A 19,592-nucleotide genomic window follows, 5' to 3' on the forward strand; every position below is an offset into this window, starting at 1 on the left:
TGTCCTCTGTGACTATCTTAATGTCAAATGCACACACTGCTGAAAACAAATGTGTCGGTCACTTTTGTTTGGGGGAAAGAAGAGTATAAAATCTTGCCACACAAGTCGGGCACAGACAGAAGCACCCCAACAGAAATGACCCACTTTTCTGAGTGTGAAAACACAACTGAGCGCACATTTCTGAACATACCAGTGCAAGCCCATGAGTGAGGATGTGGCTTTCTCTCCAAAACAAAGCCAAGATCACTGAGGCCGTGGTGGGTGACCCCTGCTTGTGGCTTTTTCCATATTTGGACGGAGGCTCTTTCTTCTCTTCTCTGGGAGACGAGGGGAGGATGGAAGAGAAGATGGGACAGAAGAGAGAACAGGAAGAGAAACAAAGGAAGACAACACCACACTCGGCAGAGAAAGCTGTCCCGTGCGCCACTGACCCGATGGTAGGAACGTCCTAGGGATCATTATTTGGGCTTGTCTCAAAAATGCTTATGGAAGGAGCAAAACAGTCTTCCCTATCAACCCAATGTACTTTATCCAGCTTCTCTTATCGCATACCAACCTGAGTCTGCGGAAGTTCTTGTCTGTCTCAGCTTTTCAGAAGAGCTTTCTTTTATGGATTTTCCATCCGGCCAATGTTTCTGCTCCTCGGCTGGGCAGATCAGACCACAGCATGCTTGGCCGGCAATCGCGGCGACTCACCCACAGCAGCTCCAACCTGGAGGGGCAGAAGCCAGAAGCCATCATGAGGACACTTATTCACAAACTGCCCCTCTCTCTCAAGGGTACATAGTTGGCAGGACAGCCTCAAATACCTTCCAAATGTTTAAAATCATTAACGAACAGAGACAACAGCGTAGGGTATCCTAAAGACACGTGCGGGCCCCTCTGAGGGGAGGATTGGACTATTCAGTCATTATTGAAAAGGTTTGGCCACACAGTTATGCTCTGTTGGTGGAAAATTTAAAAGCCAGATGTTTTAATTAACCACGGAGAACACCAGCTACAACTAAAATTTCATGAACACACTGATCTGCCCCATGGAAAACCACAGGAATGTTCTGGCAAGGCTCAGTCGGAATTCTTGGGACACAGAGGCCTGGAGTCATTCCCCTTAGGAACTCAAACAGAAAATTAACTTGCTCAATATGTTTCAAAAAGTAAAATGAAACCCAGATTTAATCTCAATCAAACATGAAAACATTTCAGGACTTCAAAGGACACCACCAAAAGACACAGTGGTGGAGACCATTAAAAAAAAAAAAAAATTCTAATGTGGTCCAGGATTTAGAATATATTTACAATGCAGTGTGGACGTTGTAACAGAAAATTTTACAGGCTAAATAATCCAAAGGGGAAACTAATGATCTTTCATTTCTAAACCAATACTCAACAAGTTAAATCGTAAATATTATCAGATGTACAATATATCTGGGAAAAGGAATCTCTTCACCACCCTGCTGCCAAACGTGTGGCCTTGCCCACACTGGATAGCTTCAGCTGGAGGAATCGGGGCATCCAGGAGTACACTGTTAAAATGACATGCTTGCTGGTGCTGCAGCCAGCAATGCTGACACAGAAACACAAATGAGAGAAAGGAATAGATTGTAAGAGCTGATGGATGAAGAAATCTTCGTTTGTCAGTTATAGTAATGGTTATGATGTTTACACATGCCAAATATTGAAAGCCTGTTCAAGAGGGAACAGGACAAATGTTATTTTCAGATACTGGTCCACAATTCTAATTCTGTAAGTCAAAACAGTCCCTGTAATAAGCACGCCAAACATAATATTTCATTAATCTCTGCCTTTGTTTGAAACCTCCGTTTCAAAAACCCTCATGAAAGGAACACATCCAGAAAAAAGGAAAGATATCAAGTTTTATATTATATAGTAGGGTCCCAGTTTCATTCTACAAACTGGGTATGTATAAACTAAGGACACCAAAGTGTGCAAAATTACACGTCTGGAAGCCACATGTATTTCCTTTTGGGTTCTTTCCAAATTTTCTACAATTAATATATATTGCTTGTACAACTGAGATTTTTAAATAAGGGCTTTTTTTTAAGAGTATGGGAATACAAAACAAAAACAGGATATCTATGCCATATTAGCCTCATCTGTAGGTTGCCTCTTGTCTGAATAATAAGAGCTAATAAATGAAGAAGCATGGTTTAACTTAAGTCAGTCCAGGGTAAGCATCATCAATTCAAAAATTCCCAAATCCCAAATGCTACAAAATCTGAAACTCTGAGTGCCAACAAGACACACAAGTAGGAAATTCTATACTATGAAACTTTGTTTCATGCACAAAAATATTATGTAAAATCATCTTCAGGGTATGTGTATAAAGAAACAGACAAATCCTGCATTTAGACTTGGGTGCTTTCCCCAGCATGGCTGTTCATGAAGGTATTTTTTTTTTTTTAATCCAAAAAAATTCTAAAACACTTTTGACACTCTGCAAAGTGACACTCAAAATATAGTTCTTAATTTAGAAGTTCAGACTCCAGTGTCCAGTTATTAATTTTAATAACTCAGGATTGAAAGTGGACACTTTGCCTAGAATTGTGGAAAAAAAATCTTTTTCTTTAGTTTTGCAAACTTGCCACAGAGATCACATTGAAACCTATCCCTGGCAAGGCCATACAACTGTCACCTAACTAAAAGAGCTCCCCCTGGGGTTACTTACTGGTTCCGCAGGAGCAGGGCCCTTGGCCACACCTGCCTCCCTTCTGATCCTCTTAGCATCCCAAAATACACAAAGCATAGGGTAGTGGGGACCATGGCAATCTATCACTCCAAGAAGACCATGCCCAGAGAAGTAAAATGCTTTTTCCCTCAGTCACACAGCCAGGAAGCAGAAGTGCGAGTCCAGATCACCTGCCTCCTCTCTGATAAGCTCTCCTTCCACCCCAACTTCTCAACATGCACCCTCGGAGATAGCATTTGTATGAATCTCTCTCTCACACACACACACACACACACACACATATTAAATTCACATCAGCAAAACCTGCAGAACAGACAGAAATCTGTTCTACCAAAACTGAAACGCAGACAGGAAAAACAGTGAAAACCCAACCCCAGGCTAATAGACATGGCCCTGCCCAGAATGCATTCAACAAAAGAAACAATGGCTGCACTGTGCCTGGTAGCAGGTGTCCTCAACAGAAACTGCCTATCACATGGAAAGTCCTGCTACTGGTCCTGTTGATAGCAGCTCCGTCCCCCTGCTCAGAGTGGGACAAAAGGTTTTCAACAGGATAAAACTATACCTGTGCCAAGCCACCTGTAAGAGACAGGAAAGGCTCACGCTTATCCATGAGAGTCACCTGACTGACCTACAGCATCAAGTCCTGGCCTCTTACTTCTACAAAGGTGACCCAAGGGGAGGATGTCAGCAGTTTTGAAAATTCAGAAAACAAGTCACTAAAGAGTGAAAATAATCCTGATGCTTCACATCTTACGCTTTATACAATCTTAGAAAATGAGCAGAGTTTGTTTTTTTTTTTTTTCCTTCATAATTTTTTTCTCTGAAACAGTGCTCACCTCCAGTTCTTTCTTACAGTGCCCAGGTCACACGAATCAGAAACCTAAGTCATAAAATGTGACTAAGCCTGAACAGCAAGGGAAGCAGAGGACAGATGGCAATGGCAAACTCAAACCCGCCTCTCCCCACTGTGCACCAGGACAACAAAGGCGGGTACAGCCGCATCAGGGATGATGGGATCCAGCTTTGTAACAGCCTGCACACTCACAATGGCTCTGTCCAGCCCTGGCTGAGGAGGCAGGCACCGGCTGCAAAGAGAAAAGGCTTTCTTTCCACCCCAAACCGCTCTTAAAGTCCCCGCCATATATTTCCATGCCTAGACCCTGGAGGGCCCACAATACAAGCTGTGGTACCACCCCTCCTGTGGCTCAGTTCCAACACTACAGGCGACTGTCCACAGCGGGCAAAAGGAATTCAATTCTTATTGAGACTTCACAACAAAATCAGAGCATTGTGAGCATTGTTCAGCCAACTCTTTAAAGTCATCCGTAAGATAATGACTGTAAGTTCAAATTGAGCAGTCTGATAGAATAAACTCTGACCTACCAACCCCACACTGGACGAAATCTTGCTGAAACCACCAAATTATCTTTCTCAATAAAAGGGTAAATAGGAATGAGAATTAGCTTCATAGATTTTGAAATCCTTCATTACTCAGAACCTTGGCTCCAGATCGTGGCTTTGGCAAGGTGCTGCCATTTGAGAACCTTACATGTTTGGCCAACATTTTCTATTATCACAGAGAAGGTTTCTGCTTCCTGAGCCCATTCCAGAAATATCCATTGGATCAATTCAACTCTGCTGGAATTTTTACATCAAAATGACCAGGCAAGGGCTGGGGATGTAGCTCAGTGGTAGAGCACTTACCCCGCATGAGCAAGAGCCTGGGTTCAATCCCCAGCCGATAGATAGATAGATAGATAGATAGATAGATGGATGACTAGGCAAACAAGAAAGAAAAAATATATTAGAGAATACTTCTCTCACAGCTATGAAATTTATTTTAATAACTTAGATTATACTATTGACAAATTTACATCTTCAAGCATTTAGAAGAAAGAAGAATATAAATTGTTTAAAAGAATGAGAGCTAGTTTTAAAAACATTTTTTTCCCCCTAAAAATCTATCAGGCTCTCATCACAAGTAACTGAAAAAGGACCACTGTGAATGACCCAAACCAGCACCTAATAAACTTTGTGGCTGAAGATGAGGACAGCAGTTTGGGAAAAACCTGCACATAGGACATTTTCCGGTCACACTCTCAAGTAAAGAGGGTCTCAACTGTTCAGAGGGGAAAAACTAATGTTCATTAATATTCTAAAGGCCCTTCTAGAACAAGGGAGGAAGAAAGCAACAGATTCAGAGATGGTGGTTCCAGCTCTGCTACCTTCGACCCAAGGCTTTCTGAGGTAGCTCACTTAGCCTCTTTTATCTTTGTCCCATCGAATGTCAAACTGGGAAGGCATCATCAGTCAACCTCGTGGAAACCAACTAGGAACGATCATAAAACTACAGCCCACCATGCATCCATCCAACAAATATTAACTAAGAAAGTACCATGCTGCCTGCAATGGTTCCGTGAATGAAGGAGACACAGGTTCCTCCAGGCAGACCTGCACTGAGCGAGGCTGGATCTGTGCAGAGGCACAGACCTGGGAACAGCAGGCAGCAACTTATCAGACCACCAGACAAACACCAGTGTCACCGTTGCAACAAGTCCATAAGATGGGTCATCACTGTAACTGGGATTGTGGCTCAGTGGTGGAGCACTTGCCCAGCAGGTGTGAGGCACTGGGTTCGATTCTCAGCACCACATAAAAATAAATAAAGGTCCATCAATATCTAAAAAAAATATATTTTTTAAAAAAAGAAAAGTCATCACTGAAAAAAAAATAGATTTGATTGTTCATTTCAGTTATTTAACTGTTAGGTCATTCATTTAGTAGGTTTTTATGGAACAATCACTATGTGCCAGGTACCATTCTAGAAGCTGGAGATTTGGTGCTACACAAAGCTTTTGCCTAATGTAGCTGATATTTCAGTCATTCTTCATCCACATGAAATGTAAAATAGATGTACTAAATACACACAAGAAGCCATGCTGCTTCTGTGGCAATATAATAGTGTAATTTTTTTTTTTAATCAAAGTCTCCATACACAAACCTTCAAGGAAAATGCAGTAAACATTTTATTTCTTATTTTAATCTCCAGGCCACATTTTACAATGTACCAAATAACTGCCCCTGTATGAAAGGCACTTGTAGATTTGAGGGATTACAGCCTGTGTGTGTCTTGGCATGGAGCAGCGCGCTCCCCACACTCCCCCCCCCCCAAGGAAAAAGAACACATGCTGGAATCTGGCCAATAACAACCCCAGCTTTAACAAGGGGAATATCAGTTATTTTAGAAGCATTTCCTGCATTTTTCCAGAGTTAAAAAAAAAAAAGTCTGAAATATTTATTTTAGAAACTAAGCTCAAGTTCAATTTTAACATGCCAAATGTCTGTCTCAGCAAAGTTTCTATTTAAAAAAAAAAAAAAGCTTTATTTAATTTTAAGAAGTCCTGAGAACCAGGCTGTCCAGGACATAATCCACCCTGCTGTCCCAAAATTCAATATGGGATGGAAGGAAAGGGGCTGGTGAAGGGTGAGAAAGAGAAAGAAAGGTATGGGACTGAGAGCCACATATTAATCTCTGGGACTAATAACTTAAACACACAACAGATACTCAGAGCCGGTGTTCCAAATGCATAGCAAGGAAGACAGTCAATACCCAAGTAAAAGTGACACCAAATGCTACTTGAGTCCAGAGCAAGGGTTCTGAAACTGATTTTTCCTACAAAAAAAAAAAATACAAAGCCAAGTTCTCTGACATAGCAGGCCTGGGGTAGCATCTGGGAATTTTTTTTAATTATTATTTTAATTGTCCCCAAATGATGCTGATGCACAGCCATGGGAACCACTGCTTTACTGTATTTACTTACTGAAGAGGAATGGAATATTTTTAATAACAGACAACTGTTTGGCTAAGTGTTTTCCATTAATCTTCACATTCATCCTGAGGCAGAAACTGTTATTTCTATGCTTGTTTTCAAGGAGAAATCTGAAGCGTAGAGAAGTTCAATAATCTGATTGGTGTTACATGGCCTTTAAATTAAAGACCTGATGCCAATACGTGACAACGAAACTCACCATTATATACAACCATAATGCACCAATAAAAAAAAATGGAAATAGAAAAAAATTTTATTTTATATTAAAAAAATAAAAAATTAAGTGCCTGAATTTTTTAAAAAACTTTTTTAGTTGTCAATGTTTTAGTGTTTATTTTATTTATTGATACTTGGTGTCGAGAATTGAACCTGGTGCCTCACACATGCTAGGCAAGGGCTCTGCCACAGAGCCACAACCGCAGCCCAAGGGCCTGGATTTTTTTTTTTTTTTTTTTTTAATGTTTTCTTAGTTGTAGATGGACACAATATCTTTATTTTATTTTTTTTATGTGGTGCTAAGGATCAAACCCAGTGCCCCACACATGCCAGGCAAGCGCTCAACCACTGAGCCACCACCCCAGCCCAAGGGCCTGGATTTTAATCCAGGTCTTAGCTGCCCCATATTTTCTTAACACTCTGATCTGGTGAACTTTAGGAAGCTATCATGTCTTTTCTACTGTATTCTAAGGATGTCACATGACTACTCATCTTAACATATGACACACATTAAGGTTTTAAATACAGAATATAAATCTCCAAATTCAGTAGTGTTTTATAACTTATAAAGATGTTGTGAAATCCTATATTAAACATAATCTATTTAGAGCATTGGGGAAGTACTTGGTCAGGTCTGCAGTTCTTCTGTGTACTTCAGGAGGGGAGAGCCCTGGCATGAAGAGGGCTCTGGGTTTGATCCCCAGCACTGAGGGCGGGGTGAGAATAAAAAGAGCAAGAGAGAGAATCAACTTAAGATCCATAAAAGGTATACTACTGCTATCAGAATATAAATAGAGCTGCTTTATCAACTCTAGATGTTTACCTAGAAGGAAGCTGGACACGGTGAAGCCAGATTATTGGAAATTATTGCCAAGGCCAACACCTTTTCACAGCCCCATGCTGGGAGTGTGACTCCTCTGTCTAGACTGTCCTACTACCACCATGACTACTCTGATATATCAATTATAGCTTCAAGGCCCACCCCAATTTTTACCTGCTTCATGAAATCATCCCAAATGTCTTGCAGAAATAATTCTTGAAGGCTCTGTGATTTTCAGGACTTCTTACAAGGAAAGCAAGCTGTTTACTGCAGCAACACACATGCCTGATCTTAGGCAGTCTCTGCAACGTCTCACCTCCTCACTACCTGGAGGTCTGAGCTCTGATTCTCCTCCTCCTCTCAGAAAGCTCTTTCCAGACTCCATCTTGGGTTCCTTTCTCTGACCACTAGATCATCAAGGTGTTTGAAAAGCTTCATGCCAACCCTTTTCATGCCTCAAACACACCTTTTGTAAGTGACTTCAACCACATCGCTGGACTCTGTTATCAAGTATATTCTGATGGCTCCCATCTACCCGTTGGCACAGCACCCACTCTCTCATCAAACATCTATTGAAATATCCCAAAAAGATCCCAAAGCAGCATCCTGTCTCCAGGCCGGACTTCTGTTGCCCCCTCTATGTATTGCCTGCACCACAGCTCCCGGGCTCCTGTGCCCCTCATGCTCTAACCCATGTAGCATCTGTCCCTACAGGCCCACTTCTTCCCATTTTCACACGAGTAATATTGAGATGTCTTATAAAAAGTGCTATCTTAAGAAAATTGGCAATGTTTTTCTTAAAAATACTAAAGTAGAAAGTGGTCCTTTCGAATGACAGCATCTCAAGAGTCAGCATGCAGCAGAGGTTATCTCAGTGTGTGTCCCCTTCCATTGCCCTGCGACAGCGCTGCCAACAGAACCCTCTTCCATGATGAGAATGCTCCGTACCTGTGCTGTACCATACAGCAGCCACTAGCCACTTGTGCCTTGGAAAGTGCCTAGTATGGCAGAGGAACTAAGGTTTCGACTTTAATTTTAATGAATGAAATGTACCTACATGTGTACTAGCTTCTTTGTTCACCGTCCTCCTCTGCATCTGAGCCCTGTCTCTGACATCACTTTCTTCTTCCTGAAATACATCGTTTAAGTTTCCTAGCTAATTTCCAATGTGGTAAAAAGTTGAAATTTTTTCCGAAAGCATATTTTAGTTTTTTCTTGAATGACAGTTCTGCTGGCATATAATTTGTATTTTCTTTTAGTTTTCTTGTTGTTGTTTGGTTTTTGTTGTTGTTGTTGTTTTGTTTTGTCTTCTGCAGCTGGTGATTGTACTGAGGACTTCATGCATGCTCAGCAAGCACTCTACCCCTGAACTACAACCCCAGGCTGCAGTGCTTCTCTGTTCTGCCCATAAGTTACTTGAATTTAAGAAATGCTGGTCATTTACATCCTTCATAAACTCTCTGGAAATTATTCATAGATTAAATCTTTAAATATTACTGCCCTCCATTTGCTCTTATTATCTTCTGGGACCCTGAAGAGACCTCACTGTGGCCCTTACATCCTCCAACTACACTTGCATGTTTTGTTTTGTTTTTTTCCTCCCTTCTATGCTATGTTCTATTAATTTCTTCAAGCCTTTTCTCCAGTTCATTAATTCCCTCTTCAGTTGAATTCCTGCTCTAATTTATTTAGTTTTTAGTTTCCGTTGTTACAAACAGTTGAGTGTTTTGTATGTATGTTGGTTTGGTCTGGTGCTGGGGATTAAACCCAGGGCCCCACACACTCTGAGCCCAGGCTCTACCACTGAGCCACACCCCCAGTTCATGCCTCATCAATTTTTATATCCCATGCTAGTGGCACTTATTTGATTTATTAAAATACTTCAAATATAGTATCAGATAATTCTAACATCTAAAGTCCTCTGGATTCTAAATTTATTGTTTTTCTTACTCATTTCTGGTTTCTTGTTTTCTAGAAGGATTGAAGATCTTTGATTCTGAACTCATATTTGGTTAAACTGAGTAAGACACGTTCTTTCAAAAAGGTTGAGCATTTGCTTCTGCCCAGAAGCCAAAGAACACCATCTCCTTGGAGCCACTCTGGTTCTTTTTACAGTTCCTAGTGGAACGCAGCTCTGCTACCTGCACCCATGGCTTAGTCTCCAAGCCTAGCAGTGACAGCAGCATTTGCTCTTGAGGCAACTTGTCTTTTGTGTTTATCTCTACCTAAAGCACCAGCTTCAATCTTACCTTTCCCTGTGAGGGTTGGCTGATCTGAATGAAGTGGGAGACTCTGGAACTGTCTTAGTTCCTTTAATCCCAGAGGTACATTAAAAAGGTTTTACCCAGAATATAGTGGGGAAGCGTGTGATAGTATCTAGTCCACCATCCTGCTAGAAACATAAGCAATACTAGTCTTGAACTAATTATCATTTCCCCCAAAACCTACTTTTCCTCCTTTGTTGCATAGTTTGCTATTTACTCTTGCCCAAATCTTCAACCCAAAATTGTTGGTTCCAATGACCACCCTCCTCTTGCTTCCACTACTGCATGTGCAACGAGGCACTAGGTCCTAAGGTGTTGCTTGATCAAAAATGGATTTGTATTGATGCTTCCAATCCTGACACTGCTAGTATAATTTTAATCATCAAGGTCAAATAAAAATAAAAGAAGCAGATCTAAAGCCTGAATCAGGCATTCTGCTCAATGAAGATGCTTCACATGAAGGAAGCTTAGACCACGGGGACATGGAAGGACAGTTGAGTTACACAGGGATCTCAGAGGAGCTGGCATTTTGGCTGTCAGAAACATAATCACATTTTCCAAGAGAGATTTAATTTGAGTCAAACAAAATCATCTGTCATAATAAATTAGTGTTAACTTGAATTTTATTGGTTTTGTAGTCTTGTTTGAATTTACTCTATAAATTTGTCATTGTTTTATAGTTATGTAAGAGCTAGAAGCATAAGGAGTTTATACCTAGTTTTATGTTGAGGCATATTTAAGCTACTTCACAATAAAAATATTTATTACGGAGGATTTGCAAGACATGTTTTCCTTTAAATAAAGAGGTCCATAAATTACTGAGATTTAAGGAACTCTGGTCTTCATATACTTTGCCACCTTTGATGCATCTGTCATTCTCTCCACAAATGAAGAGAGAAATGGAACACAATAGCAGAAGCAAGAAGTCCCTGGCTAAGCTCCCATTTCTCCCCTTCTCCAGCTGCTGGAATTGAGTCCTCACTGCTTAGTCCTTAGAAGCAGCACACTTTGTTCCTTTTCTCTAATGGAGGTGGTTTCTAATAAGTTCCTACCATCACCCACTTACATTAGAATTTGTAAGTGACACAAATGTACCTGGCAACAGTACAACTAACGTGTCAAACAAAGGATAGTCCTTGCCTTAAGGAAGTCCATTTCCTGGCTGGATTCAATAACCAGGAATTTGGAGGAAGGTAGCATTGTTTTTTACTGAATGAGTACAAGAACTGCCAATCATTTCTTTTTAACTTTTTTTTTTTGGAGATGGGATCTCACTAAATTGCCCCGGCTGGTCTCAAACTTGTGATCTTCCTACCTTACCATCCTGAGTAGCTGGAAGTACAGGCATATGGCAGGGTGTCTCATTCTGACCTCGATTTTCTTATTCTTTATGGGCCTTCAACTTCCAGATAACTCATGTTATAAGTCTTGTTGCCAAGATAGAACCTCCTATCTCCAATGTACTTTCCTGTGTGTTTCTCCTCCCACAGGGTCTCAACTCAATCAGAACCAGGAGGGAGGTCACAGAGCATCCAGACAGTCCCTTACCAGACAGAGGGGGCACACTGGAGCTTGGGGTCACACAGATGATGGCAGGAACAGTACCCACTTCTGCAAGGTCTTGGCAGCCCATCCAACTTGGTGAGCCATTTTAAATCACAAGTTTTGAGCAAGACTAGAAATTAATGAGTTCAGTCATCACTAAACTTCATTTAAAAAAATAAATCTAGTCATGTAACTTGACATTTTGCTAATAATAATCAGAACATCTCTTGCTTATGAATCACCAAATAACATTTCAATAAAAAAATTCATGAAAGTTTCTCAAATTCTAAAACTTAATTCTAAGATACTTAAATGGAAGTTTATTGTTTTTTTTTTTTAAATCAGAGTATATTAACTACAAGTGGGGTGGGAGGGTAAGACTAACTTCTGATTCAAAAAGAAAAACAATATTCTACTGATAATTTAAAAATAAGCTAGTAACCTCAGGTAACTCTTATTTCAGTAATTCTTTTTTTTTTTAGTATTTATTTTTCAATTGTAGGTGAACACAATATCTTTATTTTTATATGATGCTGAGGATGGAACCCAGTGTCTTACGCATGGTAGGCGAGCGTGCTACCACTGAGCCACAACCCCAGCTCCTTCAGTAATTATTGAATCCATATTGGAGGCAGGACACAAGAGTACACATCTTTAACAAGCACAAGTGACTACAGTGCTGACAGTCCAAAGGCTACTTGATGGGAAACACTGGTCTACTTCATGTTTTTAAAAATGAAAATAATTTTTATGCTCTTTCTACCTAGTCAAGAAAGTTTAAAAAAAAAAAAAAAAAAGAGTAAGAGAAAATCCAAAAGCCACACTACCCAGACAGTCAGACAGACATGGCGTTACCCTTCAAGCATGTGGAAAAGTGGCTTCAATGGAAGAGCATTCCTAGACTCTGGCCTAATAAATTATGCTGAGAGCTGCTGCTGCTGAGACTTTTTAAAACCAACTCAAAGCATAAATGGAACTATCACCCCATGAACAGGTGGAAATCAAGTCACAGACCAGGACAGTGTCAAAAAGTATCTGTTTAATTAGGAAGCGATTCCTGCCCCAGCTGGAAAACCATTCAACCACAGCAGCAAATCACAATCAATACCGAGCATCCTATTTCCCCTCTGCGGGTTTCCTCGGGGCATTTAGAACAGCTGAGTTGGAAATGGAACCCTGAGTGTTATAATTATAACTTTTATTGGAAAGCTCATCTTATATTTTCGTAGTTCCTAAATTGATGGAGATGGCTTTAGTTCTCAAACTTTTTCAAAGAAAACTGAATTTTGGAAAATTATATACATTATCCATTTTAAACCAAGTCATGTTTGTAAGAAAAACCTTCTACTAGTACAGACAGGGAGGGAAAAAAACAGAGAGGGAGGCATAGGAGGTACAATTCGTTGAAAAAAAAATCTAAAGTAAAGAAAGTCAGGACCCAAACATAGCTAAAAATATAGACTGTTACTTGATGGTTCGGATACTATTAATATAAAAGAAAAAAACTCCCAAAAGGAAAATTCTTCAAAAGGGAACTAGGAGACCTCCTGAGTACAGTGGGGAGGAGGATGTTTCCACCCCAGTCCAGCTTCATTCATTCACTCCTTTTTTCTTTACTTCTTTCATTTTGAGACATTTAGCAGCGCTTTAATTTAGTCAAAAGAAAATCTTCATGCTACCTTACGGAAAAAACTTCTATTTGTAAACTTACATCTGCAAAGTACACGATTTTCTGTCACAGACAGGGAGCAAGGCACTGTCGAAAGTTCATGGGCTTTGGATGTGAAGGAAATAAGTTCAAATCGCTCATTATCCATGTGCTCTTTCATCAGTTAACTTTCTGAATGGGCTTCCTCCTCTAGAACACAGGAACCATCATGTCCACCTTCCAGTGGAGTAGGGATTAGGAAGAAAGTATTATAAAGCATTTAACAAGTGCCGTGGTGCACCCCTGTGATCCAGCAACTCGGGAGGCTGAGGCAGGAGGATCAAAAGTTCAAGAGCAGCCTCAGCAATTTAGTGAGACCTGGACTCAAAATAAAAAATAAAAAGGGTTGGGGGTATAACTCAGTGGTAAAGTGCCTCTAAATTCAATCCCCAGTACCACAAGAAAGGTAGAAAGGAAGGAAGGAAGGAAGGAGAGAGGGAAGAAAAGAAATGAGAAAATAAAAGCACTAACACAGTGACCAGCACGGAACAAATGGCCCCTCGTAGTTTTCACATCTGCTGCATTTACATGAGGGCAGCATCATTTTCTGGTGAGGATGGGAATGTCTAGAGCAACCTTTCCTTGACTATGTCCCACTCTGTTCCAGGCTACAGGATGCTCCATATGAGAGCCTTCCCCCAGCTATCTGCTGCCAGGCTTGCTGCAGCCCCAAGCTTGTGGGATGCTGTGTCCTGTTCTCTCCAGAGATGAAATGAGAGCCCTTCTCCTTGGCCTTTCCAAAAGGGAAGTACATTTGATCTATCCTGGAGCTATAGCAAAAAAAGCCGAAGAAATTACCCCCAATCTTCACCCTAGAGCAAGCGAATCTCAGTTTACCCACAGGGGGAGAGTGAATGGCTAACAGGAGAGGTAGGGCTGTAAACTGGCCCGCCATCCCCATGACCCACCCTGCACACAACTGCCCTGGGGGCAAGCATCCTAAAATCTGGATTGGGCTAAGGTATGCCCAGAAACAATGCAGAGTCAGTGCAGAAGGAAACTGCCAGTTTCTACCAGATTCCCAAGGCCCTTAAATAAGAGCAACAGACTTCAAAACCCATTTCCAAGGTTGTGCTCCCTGTCGATAAAACAGGTGGAACAAGAGCATCAACTCTGGAGCCACGCTGCCTGGGTTCAAAGCCTGGCTCCATCCTATCCTAACTGTGACCTTGGACACATCCTACAGGAAGGGCATTATGTTACCACTTAACCATTAGGGCTGTTTTGAGAACTGAAAGAGTTAGCATATGTAAAAGCATTTGAATTAGTTATTACCAATACTAATAAGCGTTATATCACTTCTTATTAATGAGACACAGGTAGCAAGAGCATACTCTCTACTGCTCAGAAAGGGACTCCAGTATCCTTAAGTGGCTACACCCAAATCAAAATTCTAACAAAGTTCTATCAAATACTGTCCATGCATTAAGAAGTCATTCAGGTTGTTGAAAGCAGTGTCCCTAAACCAGAGTGGCATCAGACATCTGGGGAGATTCTCCTTAGGTCCATGTCTAAGCAGCAGGTTCTAGTTCGCAAGCCAGAATGTGCATTTTGACACAGTGGTGTCACTCTAATGCCCATCTAAAGGAGAAAAACTGAAATCAAGTCCCATCTCCATAAGATGAGCATTTCTAGAAGGATGGGGATCATTGACAGGCATTTAAAGGGTCTCACTGCCCACCCAAAAAATGCCTGTCTGGCCCTGTACGGTCCACCAAATGCCGCAGTCTGGCTGGGCACAAAATAACCAAGCCGTTTCACAGCCTTGTAGGTTCAAAACAGGAACTCCTTTATTCTCCGCACTCCTGCAAACGCCACGCCCCAACCGGAAATCCCTCTTCAAGAAATCCCTCCTGCGGCACTTCCCCAACCAACGACCTCCCCAGGAAACCCGCCCCCCAGAACTCCAAAGTAGCAGACCTAGGCGGACAGCAGGTGTCTAATATACAACTGAATACACAGCTTAACATAACCATCATCATCTCAATGGCTTGCTGGCGTCACCTCTCAACCACTCCATTCTGGCAAAAATGCCATGGATCATCCTGACTCAGCTGTGGCCCTCAACACCCCTTGAAATTCCCTTGGCAGAAGCTTTCTACAGCATAAACCACAGCTACATTATAAACCAGAAAAGGAACTAGCACTGTTGAAGCATCCTCAACATGACAGACCTTCATATCTGTCCTGGTCCCCACAGCCACCCCTAGGCCCAATTCCTGTACAAAAGAAGAAGCTGAGGAGCAGGGAGACTCCCCAGCAGAGCCACAGCTCCATCCGGCTGTGTCTGCCCACTGCGCACTCCCTGGACAAGCTCCAGAGCAAGGACAATGAACCACACACTCCCCCACTCCCCAGACCCTCTCAGGTGCTAGACCATGGACAAAGCTTAAGTTAAAGGTACCAGAAGGAGATCTCCACTCCCCTCCCTACCTCCTCCAAGAGAGAATTTTTGGGTAAATCTCACTCACCAAGTCTTAATGCTACATCTCTTCAACAGTACTACATAAGTCTTAAATCAATTTCTCTCTCCCCCCCCCTCTTGCCCCCCAACAAAATAAGAGAAAGAAATAGATAAACTCATAGAAACAGGTAAAAATAGAGAATCTACCTCAAAAAGATACTTTCCTATGAAGCTCAAATAAATTACACCACACACATTCATATTACCCAAGATTTACTCAACTTCATTAGTGCCAAGAATACATCAAACACATCATCTCCCAAACCCTTAGAGATGGGTATTATCCTTCCCATTTTTCAGATGAGAAAAACTGAAGTCAAAAAACGGTAAAACTAACTTGTAAATGGTAAAACTAACTAACTTGACCTACCATTTGCAAATGGAAATACAGGATTCAATCTAGCCTTCTCAACTCTGAAGCCTCGGTATTTAACCTATAGAGTCTCCCGGAGAAATTACTTTCCCTCTTATTAGAAAATTTTCATGAGCTGTAAAGTGTCTCAATGCTGCAGAAAAAAAAGGATGAGGATACCTTATGAAATGGAGTCTGATCCCTAGAACAAATAAGAGAAGCTTATAAACATTTTCAGATTGATGAATAGAAAATAAACAGAATCATCCCAGGAAGATGAAGGCAATCAAGACATAAAATTAAGGAGGAAAGCAATAGGCTTAAGGACAGAGAGAAAGGAACAAAAATCACAGGATGCAGCTTTTCGGGTGCTGGGAAATAATACAATTGTGAAGCTTCACGAATGGAAAACAAGGCCAGCGAGGTGAATCAGAAAGACTAAAACAATGACCCAGGTCAAGTGCGCTGATTGCAAGGAGCGGGTGGGGGCTCACAGGTGCTGCCGGCCTGGACGAGGAGCTCAAGGGCCTGGGATCACCAGGTCCTAGAGAGGAAATGACAGCGGCCTCTGCGCCTATTAAGGGATTAGTCAGAGCGCTGAGGAACACCAGGCATGTTCCCATTTCCCCTCCCTGCAGATGCAAGAGCATTGCCAGGCATTCCTTCTTAATGGAAGGGACGACTCTGTGAATATTGGACAGATCAGACAGAGAATTTTCCTCCACTGACTGCACCCTAGGCAGCAATTAGGATGCCAAGAAGACTTCAGGAAGCTGAAATGACCTGCACTCAGGAGACCTGAACTCCAGATGTGGCTCCACCCCTAATGCCTTGGCTGGGCAAATCCCTCGCCAATTCAAGAGAAGGCCAAAGAGATGGCCTCTAAACACTATCCTGTGGTAACTGCCACTCTTCCCTGTTCACCCCTGTCCTATTCTCATAACCCATGGACTGTGGGAGCCCTCCCACATGCACGCACTCCAGTCAGAGAGCAAAAGGAAGGGAGGAACTGAAGATGATATATGCACTTAAACCTTGACAAGCTTCACAAGAACCAGAAACCCAAAATATAATTAAACTAAGAGTCAATGAATAATTATACCTAGCATTTACTGAGCTACTACTACTATGTGCCAGATACTGTCTGAAGCAACCTGAAAAGGAGAAGGTAGGTGAAGGAAGTAAACCAAATAGCACAGCCTGTGGTCAAGCTGGGATCTGCACCTGATCTCCAGAGTCTGAGCGTGGAATCACTCACTATATGTGAAATGGTAACTATGGAGACAAGACCCCCAACTAATTACAACATGATGCTTCCTTGCTTTTGACTGAAATGATACCAACTCCAGCTGATATGTTCTACAAAATGATGCCAGTTTCCCAGGGGCTTATAACTCCTCTGATCCGATAAACACACAGCTTGAATGAAACCATGCTTCACAGACATGGCTTCCTGTTTCTGAAATCTCTCTCCCTGAGCCCACACCCCAAGTCTTTCTCAGAAGTCCATCTACAGTGCAGACCCCACCCAACCATCTCCTCATTTACTCAGGAGAGTCAGGGAGGCCCAGAAATGTTGAAGGAGGGCCTCCAAGTCATACATGTAAGCAGACAGCACCAAGGATAGGACCTGGGCCTCCCCAATTCCAGTGTCAAGTTTTCATATTTTTTTAAAACAAGATCCATGTTCCATCCCTTATTTCATGTTTTACATTTTATTACAGAAATTTCCAAACACAGGCAGAAGTACTGAAAAATGAATGCGTCCCCATTCACCCATCATCCAGCTTCATCAACTATCAACTTGTCTCATCTCCACACCCACCTGCTCTCTCTGCCCCCACTCCCATCAGGCTGAAGTGAATCCTGGATATTACATCCCATCAGCCACAACTACTTCCATATATAGCTCTGCGTTAGACAGCTCTCTGTCACTGTAACAAAATATCTACGAAAGTCAACACAGAGAAAAGGTTTATTTGGGCTCACAGTTTTGGATGTTTCAGTCCATGCCTGGGTGGCCCCGTTGTTTTTGGACCTGTGCCAAGCTGGCACATTTTGGCAGGAGCACACGGAGGAACAAAACTACTCCCTTGTCGCCAAAAACCAAAGAAAACAAGGAGGCGGCTGGGGAAGTCTCACAATTTCTTTGAAGGGCATACACCCAATGAATTAAGATCCCCCATAAGTCCAGCTTCTTCAAGTTTCCACCACATTTCAATATCCTATCCCCATCTTTGGGGACCAAGCCATTAACATACGGGCCTTTGGGGACACTCAGGATCCAAACTGAGCTGGAGCAGTGGCATAGGCCTGCAGTCCCAGCTACTCAGGATACTGCGTTGAGAAGGAGTTCAAGACCAGCCTGGGCAATATAGCAACATTGCAAAAAATAAAGATCCAAACTATAGTGAGTTCTTGAACAGAGGTTATTTTTAATAAGGATATTTTAAAGCATAATCACAAAAGTATTCTACCTATAAAAATGAGCAATAATTTTAAAACATGAATTATCTCTACTCAAATTTCTTCCTTTTTTTTTTTTTACCGTTTGCTGAATCAGTATCCATATAAAGTCTATACATCACAACTGGTTAATATTCTTCTTAAATTGTTTTTAATCTCTAGGTTCCCTTTTCCATCTGATGCTCTCTTGTCAATTTATTCATTGACAAAATCAGGTCAATGGCCTACAGGATTTTCCACAGTCTGGATACTGCTGAGCTTTATTTTTATCTTCCCACAATGCTCTCTGCATTGTACCTTGCAGAAAGGAACTGTGCTTAGGCTTGTACTCTTTCTTGCTGTGTCTGTCTGTCTGTTTATCTCTCATATGCGCATACACACCCTTAAAAAACTAAGTAATAGGGGCTGGGGTTGTGGCTCAGTGGTAGAGCACTTGCCTAGCATGGGTGAGGCACTGGGTTCAATCCTCAGCACCACATAAAGAAAAATAAATAAAGGTACTGTGTCCATCCACAATTAAAAAATATTTTTTTTAAAAAAGAAGCAGCAATAAATTCAATTCAATGGACATCTTCTGAGCACCAATAAAGGCAAGATTCATAGGATGCCAAGATGAAAGAAAAACGATCTATAGATAAGAAACACCAAGGGGCACCTAAGTTAGACTTAGAAAAGGATGGTCTTTACCCACATGGAGCGAATGCAGTGTGACATAGAGGACAGCTTGGCAATGTTAACAAGGTGGGAACACAGGAACATTTCTGGCACATTTAACAACTGACAGCAGCACCAGGGAATAAAAGATTTTGTGGGGAAAAAAGTACAGTAAGAAAAGGCTGAATCTCTGCTGAGGGATTTGAGAACCATCAAGCATTGTATGACGAGGGGAAGAAGAAGAGATCTGTATTCCAGAGAGTCAGTAGAAACCCCGGAAATGCCCAAAAACCAAATGCTAAATGTTTTCTCTGATTTAAGGATGCTGATTCATTATGGGGTTTGGGGCAGGGGACACAGACGAACTCTAGATAGGGCAAAAAGGAGGGAGGGGAGAGGAGGGGAGTGGGTATGGGGGTAGGAATGAGATGGACATCATTACCCTAAGTGCATGTATGAAGACAGGAAGGATGTGACTTTATTTTGTGTCCAACCAGAGATGTTAAAAATTGTGCTCTATATGTAAAATATGAATTGTAATGATTCTGCTGTCATATATAAGA

General features: G+C 41.6%; 1 protein-coding gene across 8 annotated transcripts in view; it reads right to left on the reverse strand.

Moving 5' to 3' along the window:
- The window catches only part of Apbb2 (amyloid beta precursor protein binding family B member 2), a 336,129-nt gene that overhangs the window by 268,420 nt on the left and 48,117 nt on the right, over positions 1 to 19,592 (reverse strand). For all 8 annotated transcript variants that reach the window (XM_071614247.1, XM_071614246.1, XM_071614250.1 and 5 more), the window contains one exon: positions 557 to 712. The gene's annotated coding sequence lies outside the window, so the exon portion shown is untranslated. The remainder of the gene's footprint in view (positions 1 to 556; positions 713 to 19,592) is intronic.

Source organism: Marmota flaviventris, chromosome 7 (assembly GCF_047511675.1).
Source record: "Marmota flaviventris isolate mMarFla1 chromosome 7, mMarFla1.hap1, whole genome shotgun sequence".
NCBI classification, from domain to species: domain Eukaryota; kingdom Metazoa; phylum Chordata; class Mammalia; order Rodentia; family Sciuridae; genus Marmota; species Marmota flaviventris.